Source organism: Bufo bufo, chromosome 3 (assembly GCF_905171765.1).
Source record: "Bufo bufo chromosome 3, aBufBuf1.1, whole genome shotgun sequence".
Taxonomy (NCBI): Eukaryota; Metazoa; Chordata; class Amphibia; order Anura; family Bufonidae; genus Bufo; species Bufo bufo.
Window position 1 is genome coordinate 456,791,676 of NC_053391.1, and position 14,370 is coordinate 456,806,045.

Here is a 14,370-nt window from a genome sequence, read left to right on the forward strand (position 1 = left end):
TTTTTTATTTTTCCATTCACATAGCCTTATAAGGGCTTATTTTTTGAGGGGCAAGTTGTACTTTCTAATGGCACCATTTACATTTGCATACCATGTAGTAAAAGCGGATATATATTTTTCAATATTTTTTACACTGTATACTATTGCGGTAAAATTGACCTGTTATCTTTATTCTCCAGGTCAGTACGGTTACAACGATGCCATACTTGTATAATTTTTCTTGCGTTTTAATACTGAAAAAAATATATATTAAAACTTTTGAGAAACAAACAATTGTTTTTAGAACCATATTCTGACCCCTATAACTTTTTTGTAGTTACGTGTACGGGGCATTTTTTGCGGGGCGACTTTTTTTTATCACTTTTTTTTTTTTATTTTAAAAAATTATTTTTTAAAGAGGACCTTTCACTAGAATAAAACATCTAAACTAACTATACAGACACGGAGAGTGGCTCCGTTTGCCCGGTATAGGCTCCGGTATCTTCATAGTTAGGCTCCACCCAGGGGAACCTCCAGGCGTCTCATTCTCCCATGCTGTAGCGCTGGCCAATCACAGCGCTCAGCTCATAGCCTGAGAGGCTTTTTTTTCTCTCAGGCTATGAGCTGAGCGCTGCGATTGGCCAGCTCTACAGCATGGGAGAATGAGACGCCGGCAGGTTCCCCTGGGTGGAGCCTAACTATGAAGATACCGGAGCCTATACCGGGCAAACGGAGCGGCGCCCAGGGATAATAGTAAGTGCAGGGAGATCCCTGGGCGCCGCTCTCCATGTCTGTATAGTTAGTTTAGATGTTTTATTCTAGTGAAAGGTCCTCTTTGAGGTGACCAAAAATGCAAATTGGCTGTTTTTATTTTTTCCCTGTTACGCCATTTGCTGTATGACATTAATATTGTTATATTTTAATTGTATGGGCATTTTCGCACGTGGCGATGACCATGATGTGGTGTGTGTGTGTGTGTGTGTGTGTGTGTGTGTGTTTTTTTTTTAAAAATTTTTTTTATATTAAAGGGAACCTGTCATGTGGATATTTGATTATAATCTAACTAATTATATACAATCATTAACTACTAAAAAGTACCTTAGATGTATTCACTTACTGGTGTGACAGATGGTTACCTCATAATATACACACAAAGATGCCACATGCCGCATGCTAATGAGCTGATTTGAGTCCAGCGTGATGTCAGTGAGTCCAGCGTTTTTTAAATTCAGAGCTTTAGCCACTCCCCTGCCCACCTGCTGCTGATTCATATGGAAACAAACTGTCATTCAGCAGCAGGTGGGCGGGGAGAGTCAGGAGCTCATGAATATTCATGACTCATCATTATCAGCTGGAGCTTTTCAATACAAGATGTTGGCAGATTGACTGGGTCAATTAAAGATAGTGACCCAGCATTTTGCTAAGAGAATCAATCACTTATTTTTGTTGCCCTTAGTTAGGACACCATAAAACTGGTGACAGGTTCCCTTTAAGCCCATTGTGTTCATTGATGGCTATATAGACATCATTGAACACTTCATTTGCACTATACCAATACAATGCTGCCACCTAGTAGCCTGTATTGGTATATTCCTGAAATAGGCACTGATGCCTGCTTGAGGCTTTGGGCCATTTCAGTAATGTAACAGGTTCCCCGATCTCAGTCGGGGGATGTTGTTAAAGGAGTGAAAGCGCGCGACTTCCGCTTCCGGTCTGATCAGATGCCTTGGTTACATTTGACCACGGCATCTGAAAGGTAAAATGTATGCAATCAGCCTTATGGCTGATCGCATACATGTGCCGCGGGTCTCTGCTATTTAAAATAGCAGAAACCCGGCGGCTATGGTGCCTGTTGCACGTGCGAGTGGGCGCCATGTTTAGAGACGGAACCTCCGTCTACATATACGGCAGAGTTCCTTAAGGGGTTAATAACAGCAGGCAATTATAGCAAAGTGATAAAGTATAGTCCAGTATAGTGGATCTTCCCTGTACTTTATCACAAGTCAGACAGGTCGGTCATAAGTGACAGCTTCCCTAACAGAATCAGTAGGCCGCAACAACCCTCTGGTTTTAAGTGGCATACAGCTGCACGTAGGTCCATGGGAGATACAGGCAGGGTCCCATTAGCACTGGGACCCTGTCCTTGTCTACACCAGTGGATCCTATGACATGTTACATAGGAGTGAAGCAGCCTCCACTGCCAGCCTAAGTACTGCAGAAAGGCATGAGAGCCACAGCAGGGCACAGGCCTTCCTGCCACTGCCTGCCTCTCGCCACAGGAGAAGAGGAGCTAACTTACTGGGCTCATTCTGAGCAGGAAATCGACCCAGGTTTTGACTGAGACAGAGCAATACCTTTGTCACCCAATTGCAGGATGAAAAGGGGAAATGTAAAGTTTCATTTGTGTGGGTCCTTCTTTCTTCTGAAGGAACAGCAAGAGTTAATAGACAATGCCCACACAATCTGTAATGGGAACCGAAGGGAAAGGAAACGGGATGTAAGATCTTTCAGTAGGACGGGATTAGATCGACTGAAGAAGTTAACAATGGGGGATGCTTTGCAGACAGCTTGGCACAGTCCAGTACTATACAAGTTCACGGCATCAGGTAAACCTCAGAACGTTCCTTTTGGCGCATTATCAGTGGCACACACTGTAGAGATGATACCTGGGGCCCCCCTACCCACAGCGCCCCTCACTACAGTAGAAGAGGAGCTAAGGCTACTTTCACACTCGCGTTTTGGGCGGATCCGTCATGGACCTGCAAATACGGATCCGTTACAATATTACAACCTCATGCATCTGTCATGAACGGATCCGGTTGTATTATCTGTAACATAGCGTCATGAACTCCATTGAACATAGCGTCATGAACTCCATTGAAAGTCAGTGGGAGACGGATCAGTTTTTTATTGTGTCAGAGAAAACGGATCCGTACCCATTGACTTGCATTGTGTGTCAGAACGGATCCGTTTGGCTCAGTTTCGTCAGACGGACACCAAAACGCTGCAGGCAGAGTTTTGGTGTCCGCCTCCAGAGCGGAATGGAGACTGAACTGATGCATTCTGAGCGGATCCTTTTCCATTCGGAAATGTGAATGGAGCCTAAGGCGTATTTGTACGCCTTTAGACTTTTTCCAGGGAGTAAAATGGCCTGAACAGGCGTCTATCTGATCAAGTATATGCAAAGACTCAAAAATTACAGTGTTAACTCTTCTTATTCAAGGGGAAATGCGATCTGCACCTACAGGCAGGTTGTGCTGACCCAACCCCTTATTCTCTTCTTATTCAAGACTTCTGTAATTCACCCCGCCATGCTGGATTGTTGCCTATCAGTACTTGGAGTTTATTACCATTTCTGCGTTTTTGTTTGTCCACTCGCTTTTTGAGGAAATGACCACAGGTTCTCGATGGTATTGAGATCTGGGGAGTTTCTTGGCCATGAACCCAAAATGTCAATGTTTTGTTTACGGAGCCACTTAGTTAACACTTTAGCTTTATGACATGGTGCTCCATCATGTTAGAAAAAGCATTGTTCCTCACCACATTGCTCCTGGGTCGTTGGGAAAAGTTGCTCTTTGAGAATGTTTTGATCCCATTCTTTATTCATGGCAGTGTCCTAAGTCAAAATTGTGAGTGAGCCCACTCCCCTGAATGAGAACCAGCCACACACATGAATGGTCTCAGGACGCTTTACTGTTGGCATGACACAGGACTCATGGTAGCGCTCACCTTTTCTTTTCCAGACAATCATTTTTTCTAGATGTAGCAAACGGTCTGAATGGAGCTTTATCAAAGAAAAGGGCTTTACCCCAGTCCTGCAGTCCAATCCCTGTACTTCCTGCAGAATGTCAGTCTGTCATTTTCTTGGAGAGAAGTGACTTCTTTGCTGCTCTTCTTGACACCAGGCCATCCTTCAAAAGCCTTCACCTCACTGTGCGTGAAACACACTCATACCTGCCTGCTGTCTTTCCTGAGATCTGTACTGGTGAAAAGGTGGAGATTCACAGGAAAGGGGCGTGGCTTAAGTTGTGCCAGTATGTCACCAAAAATCTGTCTAAGGCTCCATTCACACGTGCGCAATTCCATTTCCGCATTTTGCGGAACGGAATTGCGGACCCATTAATTTCTATGGGGACGCACGATGTGTGGCCCGGATCCGGAAATGCAGACCCGCACTTCTGGGTCCGCAATTCCGATCCCGAAAAGTGTCTGTCCCTGCACCAGATTGATCCTCTAGCCTAAGCCCCTGTGATATATCTGGTGCAGGGCCAGTCGGCCTAAGTTTACACCATCTATAGCGCAGGGATCAGCAACCTTCTGCACTCCAGCTGTTGTGAAACTACAACTCCCAGCATTCTCCTTCCACTTGTGTGGGAGTTTAGAGAACAGCAAAGCAAGTGTGCATGATGGGAGATGTAGTTTTACAACACCTGGAGTGCCGGAGGTTGCTGACCCCTGATCTATAGGATTAGTAAATCTGGACCATTGTCGCATCTTAAGCCACAACCTTTTATGCTAGGCTGCACCCACTTTTTGCTAAGCCACCCTTGTCAAACATGATGACGTTGAAGAGACGGCATCTCTCATACAAGTGCTGTGTTCTCTTCACTGTTTAGTTGCGCTGCTGCTGCTGCAATGTTGGTGTTATACAGGTATACAGTGAAGTGAACCCAGCACCCATATGAGCACAGTGGTCTCTTTAAACAGCTGGGGATGCCGGGAGTAGGACCCCCGCCAATCTGATATTGGTGACCTATCTTAATGATAGATCATCACTTCGGGAAACTGGACAACCCCTTAAAGTGCGTGTCAGATAAGTGTAATGGCCTGAGATAAGACACATACATTTTAGGCCCCTCACATGGGTTATTTTGCCAGCGGAATTTCGGTATGGCTGCTGTATTCAAAAGCTACCAAATCTTATCCCAATGTCAGTGGGAGGTCGCACTGCACTTCACGCGGCTGTGGTTTATAGCCGTGACTGTGCCAAGAAAAGACGCGTCCTTTGGCGCGGTGTCTGCATGGATGCTGCTGGAAACTGCAGCAGGTATCCACTTGTGGTTTAGCGCCATTCAGCCACAGCCTTGAAATTGAAAAACCGCAACCGTTTCTGCTGTGCAATATGTGGCAAATTTTGACATTGTCAGAATTTGTTGTATGAACTTATACAGGTAATATACTTTACTTTTCTGCAACGTTTTGTGATGCAATGTAATGGATAGGGGATTAAAGACCTGTTCACACATTCAGGTAATGTAAGTGAATGTGGTGGAGTAAGCCACATGCTCCTGGAAGAATTAATGCAGGGTAATGGACACCCTGCAGATTTTAAAATCATTGTTGCAGAATGAGTTTGTGGATTAGCTCCACTGAATTGTGATGTTACTGACTCGTGAACATGCCCAAATTTATTTGACTGGAAAATGAAATTCCTTTTAATATTATTATTACCTACTAAATTTAGTGAATTCTTGAGCTAAATATTAGTCGCATGCAGAACACTGGAAGCCGCCTGCCTTCTTCACACTGTGTCCCATGTGTCCATTATTTGCTGGCTTTGTTCCTCTGCTTTGTGAATGTTACATCAGCACATTCCATATACCGCTGGTGTGTTCTCATCTCCAATTGTCCTTTAGTGGGATGGCAAATGGTAATCCCTGTAGGATGTAGGCATTGCTCCTTGCTTGCAGAAACTGTTATATATGAATCTGATGTGGGGTATAAAACAAAAGCACCCGCCATTATATGAACATGGCTTTAACATAAATGGCCGGGTCCTAGTGACAATATAGTTGTTTGATCCATTACTGAAGAAGGAAGTAAAGTGGTCACCACACCTTTATGGCTTATCCTTTGTCTTCCCCATTTAAAAGAAAGAAACCTTCCAGCCTCTGACTTTTGTAGACTTCTCTGATATAGTTGATATGGGCTCTATCTGTATACTTCAGCAAATACAACAGACCGTTAGTAATTTTCCATCAGTGATTATGAGCCAAGGCCAGGAGTGGAGCCTACACAGAGACGAGATTTGCACCTGTTCTGCGTTTTGCCCCCTACCTGGTTTTGGCTCAGTCACTGATGGAAATTGCTGCCCAAACATTGACAGTGTATGGCCATAAAGGGGTATTATTAAATTTTTATGCCCTTTCCAGTCCCCTCCTTAGATTGGTGGCAGCGCTGTACTTGGCTATCTCCAGAACTGCCATAGAAATGAATGGAGAGGCCTCTGTTCTTGTTTCCCAGCAGCAGGACCCCCACCAATCTATAGTTATCCCCTATACTGTGGATAGGTGATAACTTAATGTAACCAGAATTCCTTTAAGCTTCTTCATCCTTCCCTGTTTATCAGCTATGGCATGCTTTAACCCCTTCCCGACCTATGACGTACTATTATGTCATGGGAACCACTGCATTCCCGCAATTTGACGTAATAGTACGTCATGGTGGTAGCCGGGCCCCTGCTGTATCCGCCGGCATCGCTGTAAAAGCCGATGCCGGCGGATTAACCCCTTCTATGCCGCGCTGACTGCGACATAGAAGGGGGTTGTGTCGGGTGAGTGATCGCACAGAGTCCCCGCGCTGCTGTGGCGGGGACGCGATGCGTGACAAGGCAGCCCGATGCCGTGCAGAGGCTGCCCAATGCCTTGCACGGCATCGGGAACTGCCTTCTACAGGTGCCAAGGAGATCCAGCTTCAGGCTGGGTCTCCTAGGCAACCTGTTAGTGTACGACTCAGTGTCATACACCAACAGGCAGTGCATTACAATACAGATGTATTGTAATGCATTGCAGAGGGGATCATACCCCCAAAAGTGAACATCATAAATAAAGGGAAAAAAAGTAAAAAGTGTTTTTAATAAAATTAATAAAGTAATAAAATTAATAAGGTAAAAAAAGAAAAAATCCTTTCCCCTTATTTTATAATAAAAAACAGAAGAAAAAAAAACACACATATTAGGTATCGCCGCGTCCGTAATGACCCTCTCTATAAATATATCACATGATCCACCCTGTCAGATAAACACCATAAAAAAATAAATTTAATAAAAAAACGGTGTAAAAACAAAACAATTTTTGTCACCTTACATCACATAAAGTGCAACATCAAGCGATCAAAAAGGCATATGTCCCACAAAATGGTATCAATAAAAGTCACCTCATACTGCAAAAAATGAGCCCCTACCTAAGACAATCACCCAAAAAATTTAAAAAACTAGAGCTCTCAGAACATGGAGACACTAAAACCATAATTATTTTTTTTGTTTCAAAACTGCTATTATTGTGCTAAAGTGAAATACATAAAAAAAAAAAATTATACATATTGGGTATTGCCACGTCCGTAACAACCAGCTCTATAAAAATATCACATGACCTAAACTCTCAGATGAACACCGTAAAAAAAAAGAAGCCATTTTTGTCACATTAAATCACAAAAATTGCAACAGCAAGTAATCAAAAAGTCGTATGCCCCCCAAAATAGTACAACTCGGACTGTCACCTCATCCCGCAAAAACTAAGACCCTACCTAAGATCGGTCAAAAAATAAAAAAAACTATGGCTCTCAGACTTAAATAACTTAAATAAGAAAAAGTAGACATATTGGGTATTGCCACGCTCTATAAAAAGTCACATGACCTAATCCCTCACGTAAACGCTGTAAAAATAAATAAAAACTGCGCCAAAACAACAAATTTTTTTGGTCACCTTGCCCCATCAAATGAAATAATGATAAAAAAAAATCATATGTACCCATAATTGGTACCAATAAAAACCTAAAGTCTTCCTGCAATAAACGAACCCCTGCACAAGACGATCGGCAGAAAAATACAAAAAATATGGCAGAAAATGGAGATACAAAAACCTAATTTTTGTTTTCAAAAATGCTTTATGTAAAACAGAAACAAACATCATAGAAAGTAGACATTTTTGATATCATTGCGTCCGTAACAACCTGCTCTATAACAATAGTGCATGATCTAACCTGTCAGATGAATGTTGTTAAAAATAAAAACTGTGCCAAAACATAAATTTTTTTTTGGTTACCTTGCCTCACAAAAAAAGCAATATAGAGCAGTTAAAAATCATATGTACCCCAAAATAGTTCCAATAAAACTGGCACCTTATCCCGTAGTTTCCAAAATGTGGTCACTTTTTTTGAGTTTCTACTGTAGGGGTGCATCTGGGGGGCTTCAAATGGGACATGGCATCTAAAAACCATTTAAGCTAAATCTGCCTTCCAAAAACCATATGGCATTCCTTTCCTACTGTGCCCTGCCGTGTGCCTGTACAGGGAAAAAAACGTAAGAAAAAATAGACCTGTATCGGGCGCCAATAACCTCAAAAGTAATAGCCTGCTTGCGATAAAAATGGTCAATTGAGTGGTAACTTTGATATAGTGGTTTAAAAACACAACGTTTGTAAAAACGTGCGGTAGGCTAAACTTGGAGTGGTTTCCGGTTTGCGTTCCACGCTGGAACGCAAACCGGAAACCACTCCAAGTTTAGCCTACCACAATGCGTTCCACCCTGGAACGCAAACCGGAAGTGACTCCAATACCTCCCGATTTTTGGTGCTTTTTTCTGGCGTTCTTTGGCGCCTTTTTCCCTGTATAAATACCTGCCATTATGCATGATGCACTTATGCTCCTGATGAAGGGGATCCCAGTGACCCCGAAACGCGTTGAGCCTACTCCTACCCCTACCCTGTGCTAACACAATAAAAAGAAAATAACCAGAAGTTCCAAGTGTGACTGCCGTTATTTCCGGACGATCTTACAGGCGATCCAGGCGCAGGAGGAAGCAGAGTGGGTGTTATGTGCTTTATCCCACCCTGCCCCTCCTGGGTGAAGTGAGTTTTTACTACAAAATACCTTTTTTATTCTCATTGTGATTTTAATCAACTAGCATTACTGTTTTAATTAAGGTTTTTTGCACGTTTTTACAAACGTTGTGTTTTTAAACCACTATATCAAAGTTACCACTCAATTGACCATTTTTATCGCAAGCAGGCTATTACTTTTGAGGTTATTGGCGCCCGATACAGGTCTATTTTTTCTTACGTTTTTTTCCCTATACTCACAATATGTCCATTTCAGGCTTTCCCCTGTCTGGACACTAGACCTGTGGCTGCCTACCACCTCTCCAGTAATCAAACACACCCGTATTACACCCGAATTTTAAACCATTTACTAACCGTCCTTCCCTTTTGGCGCCCTGCCTGGATATCCCAGACTCTTTTTACCTTAAGGAGTCTGTGACTAATCCCCTCTTTTTTCCCCCTCGTATCTGTGTGCCTGTACAGCAGTTTACGATCACATGTGGGGTGTTTCTGTAAACCGCAGAATCAGGGTAATAAACATAGTTTTATTTTGGCTGTTAACCCTCGATGTGTTAAAGAAAAAAATTGATTAAAATGGAAAATCTGCCAAAAAAGGGAAATTCTGAAATTTCATCTCCATTTTCCATTAATTCTTGTGAAACACCTAAAGGGTTAACAAAGTTTGTAAAAATCTGTTTTGTATACCTTGAGGGGTTTAGTTTCTAAAGTGGGGTCATTTTTGGGTGGTTTCTATAATGTAAGCCTCACAAAGTGACTTCAGACCTGAACTGGTCCTTTTAAAAAGTGGGTTTTGGAAATTTTCCGAAAAATTTCAACATTTGCTTCCAAACTTCTAAGCCTTCTAACGTCCCCAAAAAATAAAATGTAATTTTCAAAATGATCCAAACATGAAGTAGACATATGGGGAATGTAAAGTAATTACTATTTTGGAGGTATTACTATTATAAAAGTAGAGAAATTGAAATTTGGAAATTTGCTAATTTTTCCAAATTTTTTGTACATTTTGTTTTTTTCTTTATGAATAAAAATGTTAGTTTTTTTTACTCATTTTTACCACTGTCATGAAGTACTCTATGTGATGAGAAAGCATTCTCAGAATGGCCTGAATATGCTGACCATACTGAAGGCTGTATAAAGTAGTGACAGAAATGCTGATTTCAGCGGTGTGTCACAAATCAGCTAAAAGTAAGTGGTTGCTGAGAACAGGCATCATAATCATTGCAGCCCAGGCCTTGTAAAGAGTCACGGCCACCTGAGAAGAGTCATGGTTATTCATGAATTCCTGCTCTCCCTGCCCACCTGCTGATGATTGGTAGTTCTCTCCTAGAGAGAAAGGGAGAAAAGCTTGTCAGTCATCAGCAGGTGGGCAGGGAGAGCAGGAGATCATGAATAACCATGACTCTTCTCAGGTAGATTTGACTCTTCACAAGGCCCTGTCTGCAATCTAAGGCATCATGCACACGGCCGTGCCGTTTTTTGCGGTCTGCAAAAAACGGAAGCCGCCCGTGTTGCCTTCCGCAATTTGCGGAACAGAACGAGCGCCGCCAATATACAGTTGCAAGAAAAAGTATGTGAACCCTTTGGAATGATATGGATTTATGCACAAATTGGTCATAAAATGTGATCTGATCTTCATCTAAGTCACAACAATAGACAATCACAGTCTGCTTAAACTAATAATACACAGAATTAAATGTTACCATGTTTTTATTGAACACACCATGTAAACATTCACAGTGCAGGTGGAAAAAGTATGTGAACCCTTGGATTTAATAACTGGTTGAACCTCCTTTGGCAGCAATAACTTCCACCAAACGTTTCCTGTAGTTGAAGATCAGACGTGCACAACGGTCAGGAGTAATTCTTGACCATTCCTCTTTACAGAACTGTTTCAGTTCAGCAATATTCTTGGGATGTCTGGTGTGAATCACTTTCTTGAGGTCATGCCACAGCATCTCAATCGGGTTGAGGTCAGGACTCTGACTGGGCCACTCCAGAAGGCGTATTTTCTTCTGTTTGAGCCATTCTGTTGTTGATTTACTTCTATGCTTTGGGTCGTTGTCCTGTTGCAACATCCATCTTCTGTTGAGCTTCAGCTGGTGGACAGATGGCCTTAAGTTCTCCTGCAAAATGTCTTGATAAATTTGGGAATTCATTTTTCCTTCGATGATAGCAATCCGTCCAGGCCCTGACGCAGCAAAGCAACCCCAAACCATGATGCCCCCACCACCATACTTCACAGTTGGGATGAGGTTTTGATGCTGGTGTGCTGTACCTCTTTTTATCCACACTTAGTGTTGTGTATTTCTTCCAAACAACTCAACTTTGGTTTCATCTGTCCACAGAATATTTTGCCAGTACTGCTGTGGAACATCCAGGTGCTCTTGTGCAAACTGTAAACGTGCAGCAATGTTTTTTTTTGGACAGCAGTGGCTTCCTCTGTGGTATCCTCCCATGAAATCCATTCTTGTTTAGTGTTTTACGTATCGTAGATTCGCTAACAGGGATGTTAGCATATGCCAGAGACTTTTGTAAGTCTTTAGCTGACACTCTAGGATTCTTCTTCACCTCATTGAGCAGTCTGCTCTGTGCTCTTGCAGTCATCTTTACAGGACGGCCACTCCTAGGGAGAGTAGCAGCAGTGCTGAACTTTCTCCATTTATAGACAACTTGTCTTACCGTGGACTGATGAACAGCAAGGCTTTTGGAGATACTCTTATAACCCTTTCCAGCTTTATGCAAGTCAACAATTCTTAATCGTAGGTCTTCTGAGAGCTCTTTTGTGCGAGGCATCATTCACATCAGGTAATGCTTCTTGTGAAAAGCAAACCCAGAACTGGTGTGTGTTTTTTATAGGGCAGGGCAGCTGTAACCAACACCTCCAATCTCATCTCATTGATTGGACTCCAGTTGGCTGACACCTCACTCCAATTGGCTCTTAGAGATGTCATTAGTCTAGGGGTTCACATACTTTTTCCACCTGCACTGTGAATGTTTACATGGTAACATTTAATTATTTGTGTGTTATTAGTTTAAGCAGACTGTGATTGTCTATTGTTGTGACTTAGATAAAGATCAGATCATATTTTATGACCAATTTGTGCAGAAATCCATATCATTCCAAAGGGTTCACATACTTTTTCTTGCAATTCTAAATGCCTATTCTTGTCCGCAAAGAGCGGACAAGAATAGGACATGTTATGTTTTTTTAACGGAGCCACAGATGCGGACAGCACACGGAGTGCTGTCCGCATCTTTTGTGGCCCCATTGAAGTGAATGGGTCTGCATCCGAGCCGCCAAAACGGCGGCTCAAATGCGGACCCAAACAACGGTCGTGTGCATGAGGCCTAAAGGTAAAATCTCTGACTTGGACGCAGATGACTGTGGGTGACTTCCTTGATAGTTCTGGTCTTCACTATGTCTATGCATAAGACGGGATAATAGAGGTTACCAATGGAAATATAAATATGTGATAGGTCTTAGAATATAGCGACATACAAAAAGTGATTATATGATGCAAAAGTAGTAAAGTATAGTAATTTGGTATTCCTATAATCAGATGTGTACAGAAACTATGGCCATGTGCATGAGGCCTTACATTCATGGGATTTTACATCTCCCATGCAGATCTTGAGAACAGACGCAGGAATTTCGGTGACAAATCCTGTCTGAACGTACCCCTAGTTCAGGGTGGAGACCTTCACTGAGCACTCGCTCTTTAAGTTGCTGCGCCTGAATCTGCACCAGAAGTGAGAAGAGGATGATGAAAAGCACCCTTGTTAACTCCAGATTTCCTGCACTAGACAAGCTTGTTTGTCTTTCCCGACTCATGTGTCTGCAGCTGCAGTTTTTTCCACTTGCTTCTCACATTGCTTTCTTCTGCCGGCTATAATTTTCCACCTTTCTGACAGGAAGTTCCTTCAGTTACATGCCGAAATGGACAGAGGAGACGACATAGTAAACATCAATGTGATGTTAGGATAGAATCTAAGGCCTCCGTTTTTCACTGATGTGTGATGCACGCATTTTGTGTGTTCACACAAAACATTATGGAGACACGGGCACAAACATGCCCATTGAAGTCTATGGGCCCGTGAAAATCACAGACACAACACGGATGACATCCGCGTTGCATCACTTTTTCACTGACCACTGATAGCAGATGTTAGTTTTCTGCTGCGCAGCATCCGTGGATTACTGATGACACAGGCTAAAAACTGACACGCGGACCAAACTCGAATCCTTCACGGATGAAACAAGGACGCTTTTTTTCACGGACATGAAAATGACACAGAAATGTTGACGGGGTTATTGCCCTTAGTTTTCCATTTTTACTGGGAAAGCAAAATGTGTCCATAGGACTCCGTTAGATGGGAGCCACAGGAGCACCCTGTTGGGCTCTGTCTGGCTGGTATACATTAGTAAGCGTCTCTTCACCCCCCCCCCCCCCCCCCACATTTTTGGTATTTTTGCCCACATAGTGTGTTTTTTTTACACCCTGGCGGATTTTGCATGCGTTTTGTTTGAGCGGGAAAATATGTGCCCCCTGTTATGTCACTTTCTCTGTAAAGCTCTATAGGGATAAAAGGATTGTTTAAAAAAAAACAACATACATTGTACTATTTTTTTTTATTTTTTGGAAGTGCACAAAAAAATAATAACGCAGATCAACGAGGAAAAAACACACACCAGGCAATGAGGGGAAAAAGTGCCATTCCCAGAGCCTGCTGCAATAAAAAAAAATAATAATAATCCATTAACACAAATAAAGCACGTTAAGGGTAAACTCCACGCAGCATCTGGAGCTGACATTTTTTTGCCTTACAATTCCAGAAAAAAAAGAAAAAAGGCACTAAAAACTACAAAATGCCAGAAATATGCAGAAAAAAAATCCTGTATGAATTCACCTTTTAAAAAGGGGTATTCCGGTTAGATTGTCATCCCCCATTCACAGGATAGGGGATAACTATTAGATCTGTAGGGGTCCTACCACTGGGATACCCACTGATCAGAAGAATGGGGGCGCCATACCCTCTGCAGCCTCCCTGAAATGAACGGAGCGGCCGGTCTGGCATGCATGGTGTGGGGGCCCCTTGACCTACCGCTGGGATCCCCGCCGTAGTAGTAATCTATGGATAGGGAATAACTTGATCTAACAGGAAGACCCCTTTAATGTAACAAGAATACCCCCAAAGAAGGAATAGTGTAGTGAACTGTGCTATTCCTTCCTGCAGAATCTCTAATAACAAGCATTACAAAAATTAAATAAAAATTATATAATATAAATATAAATAAATTATTTATGATTTTTATTTTTATTAAACATGGTAGTGTATATGGTGTCGGTCATGAGCAAGTGGGTCTGGAAATGTGACGTCGGAGTTCTTTTTATTTATATATTTTTTTTCATGCAGAAAGCATTATGGGAAAATTGTGTAACAAGAACATCCCAATCTGATAGTGTTTAACTTCAGCTTAGGTCGCCAACGTTGTTTAGAAGGGAGAAAATCATTATGAAAAAGTATTGGAAATTTGCACTATGCATTTTGTATA

The 14,370-nt window shown here is 42.3% G+C and overlaps 1 protein-coding gene and 1 long non-coding RNA gene across 2 annotated transcripts in view; one reads left to right on the forward strand and one right to left on the reverse strand.

The window, feature by feature from the left end:
* Window positions 1–14,370, reverse strand: part of LOC120995754 — a 111,632-nt gene that overhangs the window by 80,539 nt on the left and 16,723 nt on the right. The window lies entirely within an intron of this gene.
* Window positions 1–14,370, forward strand: part of JADE3 (jade family PHD finger 3) — a 67,030-nt gene that overhangs the window by 17,196 nt on the left and 35,464 nt on the right. The gene's annotated exons all lie outside the window — the stretch shown is intronic.